This window comes from Bos grunniens, chromosome 28, assembly GCF_055505025.1.
Source record: "Bos grunniens cultivar Pamir isolate PY7600 chromosome 28, Bosgru_T2T1.0, whole genome shotgun sequence".
In the NCBI taxonomy this organism is placed as follows: domain Eukaryota; kingdom Metazoa; phylum Chordata; class Mammalia; order Artiodactyla; family Bovidae; genus Bos; species Bos grunniens.
The window spans coordinates 31,957,251-31,976,040 of NC_141192.1; the positions used below are offsets into that span (position 1 = coordinate 31,957,251).

The 18,790-nt window shown below is 41.6% G+C and overlaps 1 protein-coding gene across 6 annotated transcripts in view; it reads right to left on the minus strand.

The window, feature by feature from the left end:
* Window positions 1–18,790, minus strand: part of BICC1 (BicC family RNA binding protein 1) — a 349,716-nt gene that overhangs the window by 69,714 nt on the left and 261,212 nt on the right. The window contains exon 1 of one of the 6 annotated variants that reach the window (XM_086382459.1): window positions 6,704–6,763. The exons of the other annotated variants lie outside the window; for them this stretch is intronic. The gene's annotated coding sequence lies outside the window, so the exon portion shown is untranslated. Of the gene's footprint in view, window positions 1–6,703; window positions 6,764–18,790 lie in introns of those variants that run through there. 6 annotated transcript variants of the gene reach the window in all.

An 18,790-nucleotide genomic window follows, 5' to 3' on the forward strand; every position in this document is an offset into this window, starting at 1 on the left:
ATGGCAGAATACAGAGAGGAGATATAAATCTGTGGAAAGAGTCAAAACCTCACAGCCATGATGACCATATGTCTTGCACTTCCCAACATAGTCTTGATTTCAAATATTCTGATCTCAGCACCTCTATAAAAGTACAGAAAACTGTCAAATATTTGTCCATATTTTTGTTTTTTAGATTCCTGCCCCATTAATCTGCTCACAGCTCTCTGGTGTCATCCTATGGAAGAGAGGAAGACTTGACAGTGATCCAACCTTCCATACGGAATATGAAGCTGTACAGACATGGATTTGATATGAGTACATTATATGTGTACCCTGCAAAATAGCCAAACCTCGGGGCAACACAGGTTTTTTATGACTCCATATGGAAATTCATAAGGACTTGGTAAGACAACAAATGTTTTCATAAGAACATGCTAAATACCATATTTTCAGAAACATAAATATTTCAAAGAGTTTGTATGTTTATTTGAGCTTAAGTGATGGATTTAAAAAGATTATCTCTTAGAACTCTGGTGTCTCCCCTCTGGTTTCCCACCCTTGGAAACAGTGCCCATCCTGGAAACATCAGAGGATATTTTACTATCTTTTCTTTTTCTCAAGTTTAAACTTCCTTTCTGTTTCATTCCTATCTCACAGCAAAAATCTACAGAATATGCTCACATCAGCCATTTAACTGTATTTATTCAATATTATGCTGCAGAAAGTAAAGTGCTATTGACACATGATGAACTGAAGCCATTGATGTTTCACCAATGATCTATCTGTAACTACTTTCCTGCTTCCATGGTTTGAGTGCTGTTGAGCGAAACTTCAATCAGAAAAATTCAAAGCAATGCTGTCATTGTCAGCATGCTCTATTGGACAGAAAAAAGACAGATAGAAAATCCTTTGTTTGACTAACCTCAGTCCTCCCACTCACAACACCCCCAAATAAAAACATCATATTAGAACTTCATGTCTGTTTATGGGGGAATATTCCATATCATGGCCTAAAATCAGGATGGCTTTTGGTACATTTTTACAAATAAACAGGGCTTCCCTGGTGATCAGAGTGATTAAAGAATCTGCCTGCCAATGCAGGAGACACAAGAGACTCAGGTTCAACCTCTGGGTCAGGAAGATCCCCTGGAGTAGAAAGCAGCAACCACTCTAGTATTCTTGCCTGGAAAACCCCATGGACAGAGGAGCCGGACAGGCTACAGTCCACTGGGTCACAGAGTCAGACACATCTGAGCAACTGATCACATAGAAACAAACAAAATGGTCAACCTGGCCTTAAGCCCATAAGAAGAGAGCACGGGGCAGAATTCACTTTCTCCTGGCTTGGAACTCTTTTCACTTTTATTTTGTGTTCTTCCTAAAAAGTCTTAGCCTTTGAACCTGACTAACCAAGGATGTTGGCTGGGGACGGGTCTGTCAACGCTGTTAGGAGTGGGTGAGTGTTGACAGGCAGAGAATTTCAGCTTCCTCTGAAATTCCCTCAACCACTGGGAATATATCCTCCATTGGCAAGTAGTTCCAAGTAGTAATGGCCAAATTTTTTATGGAAGGAAAACTTTGGCTCTAGGATAAGAATTTTGCCCAACAGCCAACATACGTCTCAGAAAAATCTCCAGGCATCTCAAGGGCGCTGGTTGACTTGGATCACATTGGGGAGATGCTAGGAAAAGCCAGCAGATGCCACAGAGCAGCTATTACGGTTTAAGGTCTTTGACCCTGCCTAGGCTACAGAGTCCCTTCGTGCTGAGAGGAATAGTCATAGATTCTACTGTCATGACGCTAAGTTCTGAATCCCAATTCAGCATAAACAATCTCTGTTATCGTGAAAGGTCATTGAATCTACTGAATCTCTGGAGTGTACTTTCTTCAAAAAAAATAAAGGTGGGGGGGGGGAGTTTGGTCAGATCATTTATATAATATTTCATAAATCTCAATTTCTTTGGTGTAAAGCAGTACTATCAGATTCTTAAGTAAAAATAACCTCAACAAGTTTATTTTCCAATTTTGGGGGATCTCATGATAAGTGGCTCCCACCGAAGATTTGTTGTTGTTGTTACTGTTCAGTCACTATGTCCGACTCTTTGCAACCCGATGGACTGTGGTCCACCAGGGTCATCTGTCCCTTCACTCTCCCCCAGAGTTTGCTCAGATTCATGTCCACTGAGTCAATGATGCTATTGAACCATCTCATCCTCTGCCATCCCCTTCTCCTTTTGCCTTCGATCACACCAAAGATACCACCATCTAAAATGTTTCCAAGAAGCAGAAGATACCGGAGGGAAACACAAGTGTGTCTGAAATTGTGTTCCGCCTCTGAGTGGAAGAAGATTCGGCCCCCAACCTTGCTGACAGACTCACAAGTGGCTTCAGAGATGGCAGATCAGGCTGGCCTTCTGTGCCGTATACTCTGGGAATGTGGAATCGTGTCACAGTAGATGAAATTCAGTGCTCACCTCACTGTCATCTCCTGCAGATGGAGCTTGTAAGCGTAAAACATGTGCAGTGACAAGCCCAGAGGGATTGGGATTCCACCTCGCACCCTACTGAGCTATGTCACTATTCACAGCTAGAAACCATCCATGTCTGCTATTCTGATCACTTTTCCTTTAGGCTGCAAAGTGGGTTTGCTGATCAGCAAAAGTAGATTAAACTTACGGTCAACTGGCCATAGCTCGTGTATTTCTGTGAAACTAAAGAGTTCCCTGTAACTTCCTGAGAAACAGACTTTCCTTTTTAGGGGGGGGAAAAAGTGTGATATGGGTCAAATACATACCAGTATCACCTTTTTAAAGTAAAGATATATATTTTATCCAGAGAGAAAACCTCATCCAACCTGACTGGGAATAACTTGAAAAGAATGAAACAGAGTAACAGGAAATCGATACACTTGAAGCTTATTCTGTAGCCAGTGATACTCCAGATTCTTTCAAGGAATGCTCTTTGACAACAAGAATTCCAATAAATTGAGTTAGAATTAAAATAAAAGGGCAAGAAGTATATTTGGACAGGGGTAGAAGAGTCCAAGCTGTAAGTATTTAAGTATTTAAGGCAAACTGTTGTTGAACTAACAGTCGGATAGTATAACTGGGATCAAGAAAAACAAATTCACTTGTAAGTATTTCCTAAACAACTATGCTGCTTAGGGTAAGGCATAAGCGCATGCTTATTTATTTTAAAACAAACAACAAAAATAACTGGGCTTCCCTAGGGGCTCGGTGGTAGAGAATCCACCAGTCAATGCAGGAAACACAGGTTCTATGCCTGATTCAGGAGGATCCCATATGCTGAGGGGCAACTGAGTCCATGCACCACAACTGCTGAGCCACAGAGCCACAGCTACTGAAGCCCACGTGCCCGAAGGCCCGTGCTCTGCAACAGAGAAGCCACTGCGGTGAGAAGCCCTCATGCCACAACCAGAGAAAAAGCTTGGGCAGCCACCAAGACCCAGCACAGCCAAAAATAAAAATAAACGTCTAAAAAAAGATTAATCTCCTTACTAGTCAACTAGAAGAGAACAGGGCTGGATACTGAGATGTGAAAAACCAAATGTATTTTAAATTCAAAGACCTAATTTTCAGAAGAATAAAAGGTCTGCACTGTTACCTACAATCAATTTACATACCATGATGCCCCTAGATAACTTCCTATCAAAATTCCATTCGGAAGAATTAAAGTATACGCAACAGAGAAATGGGATTCTTGACTTGACAGTGGCATGAATGACACAAGCAAATCAAAAGACGAGAGAGGACAGCAAGCTCCTCAAGACATTTTCAGTTCAACTGTTTGGCAATGACTGGAATGAGGTGTCCTACCCTCTTTGGTGATGAACACTTCAGGCAAGTTCCTGGTGAATGCAAGGAAAGGGTGAATTCACATCCCAGGATGGAGCATATGGACTCTTTATCAAGTTGGTAGGAAAGAGCTATCAGCTTGAGAAAATCCAAAGCTAGCTAGAAGATATAAAAGAGCTTTTGCTGACGGAATACCAGCATTTCCAACAAAATCAGCAATAAAAGAGTTCCAAATCCACTGATAATATGCTGTGATAATTGTTCTCTTCTGATGTTTCAGCTTTGGGAGGAAATAAGGCATAAGAGATGAAGGAGGTCAATCAGGCACATATTTCTTTTCTGTTAAGATTCCTATGTGCCTTATCACAGCTATTTATTTAATCAGAAACAGTTTTAGGAACTCAGCAAAAAGCTAGAAATAATCTCAGAGAAAAACAACAAAATGCAAAAAGCATAAAGCAAACTTGAGGCATAAGATGAGAAAATCAAGAACAGATGTACTTAAGGAGTGTGAGAATTGAGAAAAGGTTAATGACTTTATTTTATAAACCGCCTTATCTTATGCAGTGTAAACTCAACTCCATGCATAACTGCAGGGTTGCCGTTCAGGTGGGGTGGCGGCGGGGGAGGGGGCGAGGAAAAAATCAAAAGCACAAAAGAAATGGGACACGGAGGGTGAAAAAAAGAAAGTTAAAAACACCAAGCCTAACGCAATTAGTTTCTTGAAGCCTTTTGGTATCTGAGGCTGTACACTTCAGAAATACAAGGATTCTGAGAAGAGAGACGCAAGGAAACAAAAAGCCAGGAGGAGATCTGGAACCTTCTGAATGGTTTATATTGGGTTGGCCAGAAAGTTCACTCAGGTTTTTCCGTTACCTCTTATGGAAAAACCCAAACGACCTTACTGACCAAGCCAGTGCATAACAATTCTACAGCAAGTATGAGCAATGCTAGGTTACTTCAAGAGAGAACGTTCTCATATGTGTGGTCAAGAAAGGGACAACACTTGTGACAAAGTGGGGACAAAGCCACGGGGCCTGACAGAATCAGTAACGTGAGGACTCGGGAGGAGGAAGGGCCATGATTTCACAGAAGAGAGCTGGACTGAATGCCTGCACTCTGGAGTGGAACTCGAGTCCCAGCTGATACCAGTGGCCCATCTGAGAGAAGAGGGAGCTTTGAGGAGGAGATGGAGCTTGTGGTGGATAAAGCATCCCCAGGAAACTGTACTGAGATAACAGCAAGTTACGCAAGAATTTCTGGGAGCCACAAGTGACTAATCTTCATTCTCTCTCCAAGGAACATGACTGTTCGCAGTGTACACAGCAGGTCCCAGAGGTATAAACCCTGGTCTAAACCCTGTCATCCCTGGCCAGAGCAGACTGTTCCATCTGACAGCAGCTGGGACCATTCATGCAGAGGCTTAACATGGAGCTGCTGCTTGCAGTCACAGGAAAGCGACCGTGCTCCGAGGAGCTCACACACATTTCATGAGGGAAGGTCCGTAAATGAAGACATGACCTGTCACACCACACACGCGGTCTCTTTGTTTTACTTCTGGCCTACTGAGAGGATAAATTAAAAAAAAAAAAAAAAACTGTGACTTTTGAAGATATTTGAGGCACAATTAAGGGCTTACATAAGAGACAGCAAAACTCTGAGGAGATCAGTTCTAAAAAAAACTTACCAGCTTGAGGCCGGCATTAAAATTCTCCACCTTTCTCATCTTTGTTGTAAGATCTAGTGAGGAAGTTTTACAGAATGCCCTGAAGAGCAGTTAATTAAGGGTCCACATGACTCTGGGGGTTAAAGACTGTTTCAATCTTGTTCATGATCTCAAGAAAGTAATTTTCACAAGAAGTGGAAGTATCTAATACTTGGTAAATGAGCCTAAAAGAAAATTATTCAGAAAAGCCCATCTACCAGTCCTTTCTTCTTCATCCCACTTTCTACAGGATAACTGAACAGCTGATTGTTAATACTTTTTCTATGCAGCCACATATATTGAAACCATAGTCATACCCCTGTCTCCAACTCAGTATCACTCTGTATACTGTTCATTTCTCTCATACTTTTTTAGTAACTGTTTTGACCAAGAGTGTCAATCTCTCAGTCCTAAGAGATTCATATCTTCTGGAGGAATACATTATTTCAATTATCAAATAACTTTAAAATGACTATCATTCTTAATAAAAGAGGCCCAACAGTTTCTAAATCAGGATTCACTGAATATTTATCCAAAGGTAATACTCCTGCATAAATATCTTAAATAATGAAAAAGTTCAGAGTTCAGTACTTTAAAACTGGCTTGCCTTTGAGAGCAAGAATATAGGGCTTCTCACCAAAGGTCACAGGAAATAAATATCACTGATAAAGGTGATCAACCTGTCCTATTTTTATTAATAAGAAATTTTATCTTCTTAAATAAATTTGTATCTATACAAAGAGCTCCTCTAGACCAAGGGGGATAAAACCACTAATTGTCACACTGCAAAAATTGGGAAAAGGCATGAATAAATAATTTAATAGAAAAATAGCCAATAAATGTATAAACACGAATAAAATTTGACCTTACTAAATAATATTTTATTTATAAAATTGGGAACAATTTTTTTTAATTATACAGCTAACAAGGATTTAGTTAGACAAACTAATATACTCTTGATGGAAATAAAGATTGGTGTGAAATGCCTGAGAGGAATTTGAAAATATTAACAAATACTCATAATACCATAATTTCATTTTAAACATACACATATATTCAGTGGAATAAAAATGGAAACTACATATCAATAGTGATTACTTCTAAGTAATAGGGTTACAGGTCATTTTTATGCTTCAAGATTTTTTTGTATTTTCTATTAGTAAAAAACATGCATTTATAATGTGGAAAAAAATACTCATACCTTAAAAGAAGGTTATCTGTATCAGGAAAATCTGAAATCAGCTTGCTCCAATTAGATCCTTATACTTTAAGACATTAAAAGGTATTTAAGTCAGAGCTCCCTGTTTTCCAAACACAATGTTTCACAAGAATTCTCTTAAAAATTGAGACCTTTAAAAATGTTAATGACAACCATGCTTTCTCAATTAGAAAAGTCCCTTCTTTCCCCTTTACAGGCCTTTTGCCAGGCATTTTCTGAACGTCACCTCTTCTTATTGGTTGTGCCATGACCCTTAATATTTTATCAGCATACTCTGGCTCTTAATGCAGACTTCCCCAATGAGACTAGAGTGAGCCTATGATGACGGGGTAACTGAAGTTGAAATACGCAGCTGGAACAGGGTCCAAATAGTTGGCAAAGGCCATATGTTTATGCCCCCACTAACGAAACACGGAATTCTTTCAAACAATTATGGCCACATCTCTCTTTTTCTTCAGCAGTTGTTTCCAAAATAAATGGAATTTATTCCAGTTCTAGTAGTGGGAGTATGCTGCTGCTAAGTCGCATCAGTCGTGTCCGACTCTGTGCGACCCCATAGACGGCAGCCCACCAGGCTCCCCTCTCCATGGGATTCTCCAGGCAAGAGTACTGGAGTGGGATACCATTGCCTTCTCCAACTGGGAGTACAGTGCTCTTTAAATATATATATATATATATATATTTGGTTGGTTGTGCCAGGTCTTAGTTGCAGCAGGTGAGGTCTAGTTCCCTGACCAAGGATTAAACCCAGACGCCCTGGCATTGGCAGAGAGGAGTCTTAGCCACTGGACCACCAGGGAAGCCCTTAGTGTTCTTTTTTATTATCATTTTTATTTTTAATTGGAAGATAATTGCTTTACAAGGTTGTGTTGGTTTCTGCCATAGAGTGACATCAACCATCCATAACTATATATACACCCCCTCCCACCTGGACCACCCTCCCACCCCCACCCCCGCCCACCCCTCTAGGAGAGCACTGGGTTGAGCTTCCTATGTTACACGGCCTAATGCTCTTTCCTGATAGAATTCTCCCATGTCCTCCACCAAGCAAGGACATATCATTCTCAGGGTATGATGAAACCAGCCCCTAATATAAGTAAATAATAACCTCAAAGAACAGTGTCTTCCTGACAAAGAGTTTCACCAGGACGGCCAATAACAATGTGTCTCCTCAGCAGAGAGGTCCCGGGGCGGTCATGGGACCTGGACGGGCTCCAGCGGCTCCGCCCCAGGTCTGCCGCTCTGTCAGTCTCCCCTCCGTCCTGCTTCACACCCGGGACACTGGGCCAACATCTCTGGTAGGAGCTGTCTAGCTCCTCGGCCAGGACTCCACTGGGAAGCCTCCTGCCACGGTCCCCATCTCTCAGGGATCCCACCCGCCACACGCTCTGTCCTCCCCTCGCCCCTCAGCCCCTGGGCAGTCAGGGTTTCCAGCTATGGCCAGTTTTGGTGCCTCAGTATATCAGTAGCCCTCTGCTTGCCCCTTTACTCTGTTCACTGTAAGTAGCTCCTTCATCGGAGTTTGCAGTTAATTCTGTTTTCTGTCAGACCAAGACAGCCTGCTCCACCAAGTCCTCTTCTTCTTTTTTCTTTTAAGATTTTTTTTTAAGTGGATCATTTTTAAAGTTTTTGTTGATTTTGTTACAATACTGCTTGCATTTTATGTTCTGGTTATGTTAAGCTCCCCAACAAGAGACTGAACCCACCCCTACCCTGGAAGGTGAAGTCAACCACTGGACTGCCAGGGAAGTCTTTCGTCTTCTTTTGATGAGAAAGCGTGCCCGAAGCTGAGGTGATGATGCAGACAACCCCACACTGAGGACTTGGGCTGTTTCTCTTCTCACGAAAGGACTAATTTTTAGGGAGTGGACTCCACGCCTTATGTAGGTTAGGTATCATACTCCTTAGGTCTTGGCAGACATTGTGTTGAAAAGACTGATTCCTTCTTACTGTTCAACACAAGTCAATTTCACAACAACAGCAGAAAACGGTAATACAGTTTTCTTTTTACATTCTTTTCCTTTTCTCTCTTTCCCTTCCTCCCTCCTTCCCCCACCCCTATTTCTGTCTCTGGGTCTCTCTCTCTCTGTCCACAGGCTATGCAAATGCATTTTCATCACATGGTCATGTTTACTCCAGCACATTACGGGAAATATCTTGGCACCTTCTTATGTTCCTTGATAAATATGTTGTTGAGAAATATGTGTGGATTCAGCAGCACTTAAATTTTTCTTTAATATTTTCTTGGCTTCTATACAACTTTTATCTCTAAAGGCATTTGTTTTCATGTTCCTCCCCAAACACCACTATTTTAAATACATACATAAATCTGTGTTGTGCCAACATCAAATCTATACAAGTGGGATTTCTGTAAACCACAGCATCATTCTAAAGTCAGAGTTTCTCACTGGGGTGGGGAGAGGTCACTGGATTATCTTTCTGTGAACCTGCCTAAAACTGAAATCAAAGACTGTGTACATATGCTTTGGTGAAATTTTAGGATACAGTTGCAGGAACACTTGAAACATGAATGCTAACCAATAGAATGAAACCAAATTTGTGTTCATCATTACTGTCCTTCAGTTATTATAAGAGACACAGAAGAAAACAGAAACAAACAATGGAAGGTCTGGGACTACCATGGTGGGCCAGGAGATAACACTCAGCTCCCAGTGCAGGGGGCCCAGGTCTGATCCCTGGTCAGGGACCTCGATCCCATATGCCACAATTAAAGATACTGCACGCTACAACTGGGGCTTCCCTGATAGTTCAGTTGGTAAAGCATCCACCTGCAATGCAGGAGACTCTATTTCCATTCCAGGGTGGGGATGATCTGCTGGAGAAGGGTTAGGCTACCCACACCAGTATTCCTGGGCTTCCCTTCTGGCTCAGCTGGTAAAGGATCTGCCTGCAATGTAGAAGACCTACAATGTGGAAGAACCCCTGGAAAAGGGAAAGGCTACCCACTCCAGTATTCTGGCCTGGAGAATTTCATGGACTATATAGTCCACGGGGTCACAAAGAGTCGGACACAACTGAGCGACTTTCACTTTCATGCTACAACTAAGACCCAGCACAGGCAAATAAATTAAAAAAAAAAAAAAAAGCAGGTCTGTGAAAGAAGGCAAAACTGAATCAAATTCTCTTTGCTTAAAAATCCTATATATTTTGTTAGAGCAGAAATCCTGGAACTTTCACCATTCCGCTACAGAAATGGATCTTCATTCAACAGATGATATGAAATCTTGTTTCAGAACATGAAATCTTGTTTCAGAACAACTCCTAGAAAGTATATTAAAGAACTTCAGATCTGGAAAGGAAAGGAGTCCTGGCCTGCCTTCCTGTCCTTCATCAAAGGTCACTAAGGGCCCCCGCTGGGTGGGGCACCCCCTACAGAGTCCAGCTGCAGTGAGCCAGGTAGGGGACCATGGATTTTCAAACTTCCCCCTCCCAGGATGCTTTCTTCTCTAGAACACTCCTCCCCAAGTGTCACCCAGCATGCCATATTTTTGGTGACGGAAAGTGTACTACTTTACCACATAGCAGACATTAGCTGTTAAAAATAACTCTCTTCATACCATCTTTCTCATCATAAACTTCCAAAGATTCCTCAACCTTAAGGAATTAAAAGTTTGACCAGGTGGTTGAGAACACACCTTGCAATGCAGGGGATGCAGGTTCGATTCCTGGTCAGAGAGCTAAGATCCCACGTGCCTCTAAGCCTGCACACCACAACTAGAGAAGCTGGAGCACCACAGTGGAGGCCCAGCACAGCCAAAATTAAAAAAAAAAAAAAAAAAGGTATGGACTGTCGCCCACATTATTGAAAGCCCATGCGATTGGGACTACACCCAGCCATTTCTCTTTCACTCCCCTTCTTTCCCTTCATATAAGCTGCACTACAGCCCAATCTGAACAGTCCCCGTTACACCAACATGTCCTAAGACCTCCCATCTCCATGCCACTGTGCCTGAAGACACTGGACACTGCATGCTCCTCCTTTCAGCTCCACCTGGCCCATCTGCACCTGCCAAGATCAACTCAAACGTCACGGTTCATCAGATCCCTCCAGTGCATCTCTGCTGGCTTCTCCCGTCACTGTTCATCCTCCAACAGGCCCGCCGCGTGCTCCTCTATCATCCACACCCCTTCCGGTCTCCCAAAGTCCACAGGCTCCTGGATCTGACTGCACATGGTGTGTCCCCTTTCACATCCTCCACAGAAATACTGCTCACTACATCCTGAGTGCAGGCGGGAGATGACTCTGGACTTCACTCCCGTGACAGGTGTCTGCTCCCCAGTCTTTCTGACGCAGGTGCCCCCTCCCCTTCCACACTGAAAACCCACCCCCTCGGCCCACCCATCACTGCCATTCAGACTCTGGCACAGTCATCAGCGATGTGTCCAGTCATTTGTTTCCATGCAGTGTGACCCTTGCTTGTTCAGCTAGGAACTGACTTTAAATGCGCGTGCGTGCTAAGTCGCTTCAGTCGTGTCCGACTCTTTGCTTGTTCCTCTGTCCACGGGATTCTGCAGGCAAGAATGCTGCAGTGGGTTGCCAGTTTCCTCCTCCAGGGGATCTTCCAGACCCAGGGACTGAACCCGTGTCTCCTGTGTCTCCTGCACTGCAGGCAGATTCCTTACCCACTGAGCCACCTGGGAAGCCTGACTTTAAGTGGAGCAAGTTTTTGAATCCTCCATCTCTAGCACAAAGTAGGTGTCCCACACACACAGCTGTGAGGAAGAAATGATAGCAGTGGGGACAGCATAACCGGTTTAGGTCTACAGAGCCTTTGATCCCTCTGTTAAAGCCGACAAAGTTGGCATTTGTAACCGCACCAAAGACACATCACAGCTGGTACAGTGACTTCGAAAACCAAAACCCCAGAGTTTTCTCATTGCATCTCCCCTCCTTGGACTATCCAACAAGCGCAAACAACTCCTCATGTTTTACTATAGTTTATTTCTGATTTGCTTTATTATGTTAGTATTTCTTTTTTAATGGGAAACTCCTATTGAACTGTTAGCCCTCAGAAAGAGAGAAGATAAACAACGATAGGATAAACTCTTATTCCTGACTTTGTAGAAAAACTTTTATATATGGTTTGACATCTCACTTTCAATGAGTATTAGGAATGGAGGACATAGCAATACGATCCATTCTCAGTGAGGACAGATTCAGCAGTTTGTGAGAGGATAACATTTGAAAAAAGAAAGGCAAGAATTAAAATGGATGCATCCATTTTGCCAACATCTCACAGTTCCTCTCAAAAGAAAAGCAAAATATCGGATTAGAGCATTATGGCCACAACAGGAATTCTAAAGGCTGGAAATCAATGAAGACAAATTCAGCATAAATCCATCATGTCTCTACCATTTATATTTTCCATGGCAAAGCCTCTTGATGATACTCATAAACTAGAAAACAAAGCAAAGGAGTTCGAAGCTAGACTTCTAAAAGTTAAATTAGGTCATATCTGCTAAATATTATAAATGATTACTCAGAAAATTTTAAGAATTCTCATTTTGCAATTATAATTAAAAACTTAACCGCTGATTTAGACAGCTTGGGAAGAACATAAAATAAAGGCATAGAGACATGAAACTCTTTCCAAGTCCTAGTTTCAAAATTCTCCTACATTCATACTAATCAGTACAAAAGTCCCCAATCTACATTACAGTGATTCAGTGACAGTGAAGTTGCTCAGTCGTGTCCAACTCTTTGCAACCCCATGGACTGTAGCCTACCAGACTCCATCCATGGGATTTTCCAAGCAAGAGTACTGGAGTGGGTTGCCATTTCCTTCTCCAGGGGATCTTCCTGACCCGTGGTTGAACGCGGGTCTCCCAATTGCAGGCAGAGGCTTTACCATCTGAGCCACCAGGGAAGCCCAATCTACACTACTTTATTTATTATCTCCTGCTTTACTGCCCACTTTTAGGAATTTAGGTACCAAATCTCACATATGTTCTCAGCTTCCTAGATGCTAAAGTATATTGTTAGTGCAGTAAAATATATGAGATAAAAAGCCATCAGTATTCACAAAAGTATTTTCCAAAGAAAAATAACCATTATTGAATTCTTAAGTTCAAAACTATTCATGTATATACAGTTGGGCCAACAGTAGTTCAGAGAACGCTCATTAAGAGACACACTTAAAATCAAAGAAAATATGTGACATGGTACTTTTAAGCATGATGGTATAAACTCATTCCCTAATGAAACACGGGCATGAAAGGAGGATGGCTTTCAAAAGTACGAGATTTTGTTGTTGAAGAAGACATCTTATTAACACCTTCAGCTGATATCTCTGAGATCATCCACATTTTATTGTGATTTACATAACAAATAAAAATGTATATGCTAGGGAAGTGAAACATTTTCCTGCACCCACACTCAATTACTCTCCCTACCCCATTTCATGGCAAAGTGGTAAAGAATCTGCCTGCCAATGCAAGAAATGCAGGGTCAGGAAGATCCTCTGGAGAAGGAAATGGCAACACGTGCCAGTATCCTTGCCTGGGAAATTCCACGGACAGAGGAGCCTGGCGGGCTACAGCCCACAGGGCCACAAACAGTCAGACACAACAGAGCACGCATGCCATTCCAGTCCATTTCAAGAGGAGCAATGGAATTTAAAAACACACACACGGGGTCATTCTTCTACCATATAATCCAGCAAGTTTCAGCTGTCCTGCCAGCCAGGGCCCTGCCACCCCTCTCCACCCCTGCCCCGTAGCCCTACTCTCAAGACTAGATTTGGCTTTATTCTGGTTCACAGATGGGGTGGGTTTTTTTGTTTTTCGGTTTTTTTTAATATAGTGCAGCATGAATCACTTCTGCAACCAGTGGACACTACACAGCATCCCTCCTGTTAGCCAGAAATGATGGAGATTTTCGAAGCAGCAGGAGGCAGCTTTGGGGAGTAGAGTGTGAGGCTGACTCGGAACTGAGCCAATAGGGGATATTTCCGTGCTGCATCCAGTAACACCACACACGCTCTAATGTTACTGTGAACTGGAAAGATTTCATGTGCCCTATGGACTAACTTTATTGTGTGCCTGGAAAAGAGATAGGAGTTGGATTTGCTGGCAGCTTTCAACAGACCCATTCTTCTCAGTAACACCTGCTTCTGTTGATTAAATTTTAACAGGGCTTGTTTTTCTTAATAGAGTTCAGGAGGAGACATGGAATGTGTGTGCATGCTCATTCGCTCAGCCGTGTCCAACTCTTTTGCAACCCCATGGACTGTAGCCCACGTTAGGCTGCAGTCCATAGGGTCGTGAAGAGTCGGACACAACTGAGCGACTTCACTTTCACTTTTCACTTTCATGCATTGGAGAAGGAAATGGCAACCCACTCCAGTGTTCTTGCCTGGAGAATCCCAGGGACGGGGGAGCCTAGTGGGCTGCCGTCTACGGGGTCACACAGAGTCAGACACGACTGAAGCGACTTAGCAGCAGCAGCAGTAGCAGGCTCCTCTGTCCATGGGATTTTCTAGGCAATACTGGAATGGGGTGCCATTTCTTTGTCCAGGAGATCTCCGGACCCAGGGATCAAACCTGCATCTCCTACATCTCGTGCATTGACAAGTGGATTATTTACCACTGAGCCACCAGGGAAGCCCAGACATAGAACAGGCCATCAGCTTTTCTGACGTAAGTATTTAATAAGAACAGAAGCATGAAATGTACCCTTTTAGAGCAGAAGTATTTCCCCCTCTGATCTTTAGCTTAGAATCCAAGATGCTGGTTGGAGAAAGGTGAGATTGCTTCATTGGTAGTCTGACCCATCCAGAACTGCTGCCTAGCTAAATTTTCAAATCTTAGGTAACAAAGGGATTCTCATGGCCTTGACAGAGATCATGCTTCAGGTTCACACTGGGCCTTCCTTATGTGCCATTTCATTGATGTGGACATCACGCATTCCCAGTATCAAAGTTTGGAGCTAGGCTGGGCTTTACCTCTCCTTTGGAAATGAAGAAGTGCTTAAATAAGTAAATAAACATAAATAAAAATGTCTGGGCAAGAGAAATGCTATTCAAACACCATCAGGTCCTTTAGAAGCCAAACGTATACATTTTAAACCACAGAATACCTATAAAATCATAATAACAAATCGTCAAAGTGTCTCCTCGGGAATATTATGTCATCATTTGAGAATGTAACCCAGAGGAGGAGAAGAAAACTTTCTTCTAATAATACCTTTTGGATTCAGATTTTCCCCTCGTTAACACAGGTATCACACTATTACAGATCAGCAATGATTTCCTGGATTATTTGTACTCACATAATCTGTTGACGATTCCCTGACAGGCTAGTAAACTTGCCCAGTTTCACCTATTTTTGTTTCCTCAGTGTCCCTAAATTTCAGTTCACTGATTTTCTATTTTTATCTCCATCAAAGATTAGAGAAAACTAAAGGCATAAAATTTAAAATAAACCCCTTTTCCTGCTTTAGGAAGAAACTAGGAAACACCTATCAGAAACAAAAATGAGCATCACAGCTTAGTTTTCAATGCTTTAAGTTTCTCTTCCCCAAGTCTGGAGAGGGTTTTATGCTAACTCAGATCTTTTTGCCCTTCTGCTGTATCAGCACACACACATGTATCACCTTCTTCATTTTCTGTACGATTTTTACTGCCTCAAGCACTTCTTTAGCTTTTTCATCCACAAGTGAATTTCGGATCCCTTCCAAGTTAGTGGATCTCTCTGCCAATAAGGTGTCCGGAAAAGGATACAGCATTCCAAGTACAGATTTTCCCCATAGTCACATAAACTAGATTTTTTCCACATCTGTTGCTCACGTCTAAGGTCTCTGGGTAAGTGAGTTGAATTCTTAAAGATCCTTGATGGAATTGTGTTTCTGGCAATCTGCAGTCACTTCCAGCTCTCTTTGTTTGATCATTTATTTAGTAACATTCAAAAGCTTACAGTGGGCAAAATGGTTATTATCAAAGTAAAATCAATATGAGTTCTGGTTCTCCTGATGTGAATGGTTTCTTCACTCATAAAATGGTTTTGATAAACTGTGTATTTCATATTATGCTTAGTAAACATCAGAATGCATTATTGCACCTCTGCCTTCTAGGGGCCCCAAAGCATCACTAAACTTACAGCAATTTTATCACTGAGTCTTTGCTTGGTATTCCTCCTCAGTCTCCTTTCCTGCCTTGTCTACCTCTGCTTCCAGGGTATACCCTTTGGGATCTGTCTTTTGTCTGGATAATCCATTTCCTCATGTAGCCTTAACACCCTGATGCGTTCAAATTCTGGTTTCCCAACTTTGATCACCCTATAGTTCCAGCCACCCAGTCAATAACTTTCCACTTTCCTCACCCTCTCCAATTTCAACATGGCAAATCCAAAATTCATTACTATACTCTCTCCTTTTGGGAGAAATGAAGATCTCCATGCTTGAGGAATGAACATGCTTGTGCAAAGAGCAGTTCAAAGACGAACAGATCAGAGCATGTGATCCTGTCCTACTCGACAAGGTCTGTGCTCACAACTAGGTCCCTCCTGGTTCCCTTCAGTGTACCAGCCAGCGGGGCACAGTCCATCATCAGAAATCATTATGCTTATCTTTTTCTTTGACTAATTCCAAAATTTATAAGGCTCACTTACACCTGAAAACATTTTCTTCCTTCATCTAAACTAGATTTAACTTGTCCTTTGGGAATACTGTCTTAGCAAAGCTAAGTTCTATATATTCATAGTTTTAAAAATCACCTATAAAAGTTGACCAACTCTCGCTACTGGCTACAGTGGCTAGTACCTAAACAACAATGAGAAAAAAATATATGAAATATTTTAGGCATCCTTCCCAAAACCTCTAATAAAGCAGTTATTCTATCTTTTCAGGGTTTATTCATTATTGGAAAATTCTATTATTAGAGATGGTCATAGTTGTATAGATTTGAAGATCTGAGGGAACTACAGCTGGTTATTAGGAGGGAAATTATGTCATGATCACAACTCAATACTCAATTGCTTCCCCTATCATTTCTCATTCAAAAAAGTAAAAGATCACAGGGCCTTGAAACAAAAAATGTAAGACATTTGGAATCTAAGAAATTCCAATAGACTTTCTAATCTACTGAGTCTGATGAACACATGGCAATTTGCTCTGTGTGGCAATGAGGGGTGTGCAATATTCTTTATTTAAAGATTAAATCACTCAAATACCGTGATATACTTATAAGGCTAATCTAGAAAATATTAATACTCTTTGTTTTTTAAAGTTCCAATGTACACTTGCAATTTTGGCCAACGTCTTTTAACTTCCATCTCACAATAAAAACTCAACATGGTCCGAAAGAATACATGCACCTCAATGTTCATTGCAGCACTGTTTATGGTAGCCAAGGCATGGAAGCAACCTAAATGTCCATCAAGAGACAAGTGGGTAAAGAAGATGCAGTATATACATACATATAATGGAATATTACCCAGCCATTTAAGAAAATGAAATAATGCCACCTGCAGCAACATGGATGGATCTAGAGATTGTCCCACTGAGTGAAGTAAGTCAGAGACAGAGAAATAACGTATGACATCCCTTATATATAGAGTCCAAAAAGGAATTATACAAATGAACTTATTTACAAAACAGAAACAGACTCACAGATTTAGAGAACAAACTTATGGTTGCTGGGGGGAAGGATGGAAGGAAGGGATAGTTAGGGAGTTTAGGATGGTCAGGTACACACTGCTATATTTAAAATGGATAACCCACAAGGTCCTACTAGACAGCACAGGGAACTCTACTCAATGTTATGCTGCAGCCTGGATGAGAGATTTTGGGGGGAAAACAGATATAGGTATATGTATGACTGAGCCTCTTTGCTGTCTACCTAAAACTATCACAACATTGTTAAACGGCTATCAGTTCAGTCGCTCAGTCATGGCCAACTCTTTGCAACCCCATGAACCTCAGCACGCCAGGCCTCCCTGTCCATCACCAACTCCCGGAGTTTACTCAAACTCATGTCCATTGAGTCGGTGATGCCATCCAGCCATCTCATCCTCTGTCGTCCCCTTCTCCTCCCACCTTCAATCTTTCCCAGCATTAGGGTCTTTTCAAATGAGTCAGTTCTTTGCATCACGTGGCCAAAGTACTGGAGTTTTCAGCTTCAACATCAGTCCTTCCCATGAATATTCAGGACTGATTTCCCTTAGGACGGACTGGTTGGATCTCCTTGCAGTCCAAGAGACTCTCAAAAGTCTCCCCCAACACCACAGTTCAAAAGCATCAATTCTTCGGTGCTCAGCTTTCTTCACAGTCCAACTCTCACATCCATACATGACTACTGGAAAAACCATAGCTTGGACTAGACGGACCTTTGCTGGCAAAGTAATGTCTCTGCTTTTTAATATGCTATCTAGGTTGGTCATAACTTTTCTTCCAAGGAGCAAGTAACTCCAATATAAAATAAAAAAATTATATTGAATTGATTCATAGTGCTTTTCAGGTCTACTATAACCTTCTACTTCTCAGTATAATCATTCTATTAATTTTTGAGAGTTTGACATTGAAACTCCAACTAAAAATCTTAATTTATCTACTTAAAAAAATAACTGCAATATGTAGTGGAACTATATGTAACTTTTTTCTGTATTTTCCAAGTTTCCTGTTAGTTATCATATTTTCATAATTTAAAAAATAAAAATTTAAATAAAAATAAAATATAAAGTTGAAAAAAAAACTCAAGTCAATTGCTGTGTAAAGAAAATTTTGAAAAGAGAATGTACAGAAGCTTAATGCCACGAATATCACCTCGTACAAATGGCCCATCATGACAGCCAGTCCACTCATTTAAACCAGACAGGCTGGACCTTACCTGCAGCAAGGCTGACCACAGGCCCCAGAGTTTGTACAGAAGAACACCAGCTACTAAATAACCTATTCCTATTTCTTTTACCATATGATGTGGAAACAAAAGAAAACAAAGTTGACTGCATTTTTGGCCAGATACCACAATAAAAATATATCATATAAAACCTTATGGATCTTGGTTTTGGCAGTTCCACTGTATACTTTAGACATTTTCTGCTGTATTCAGCAAA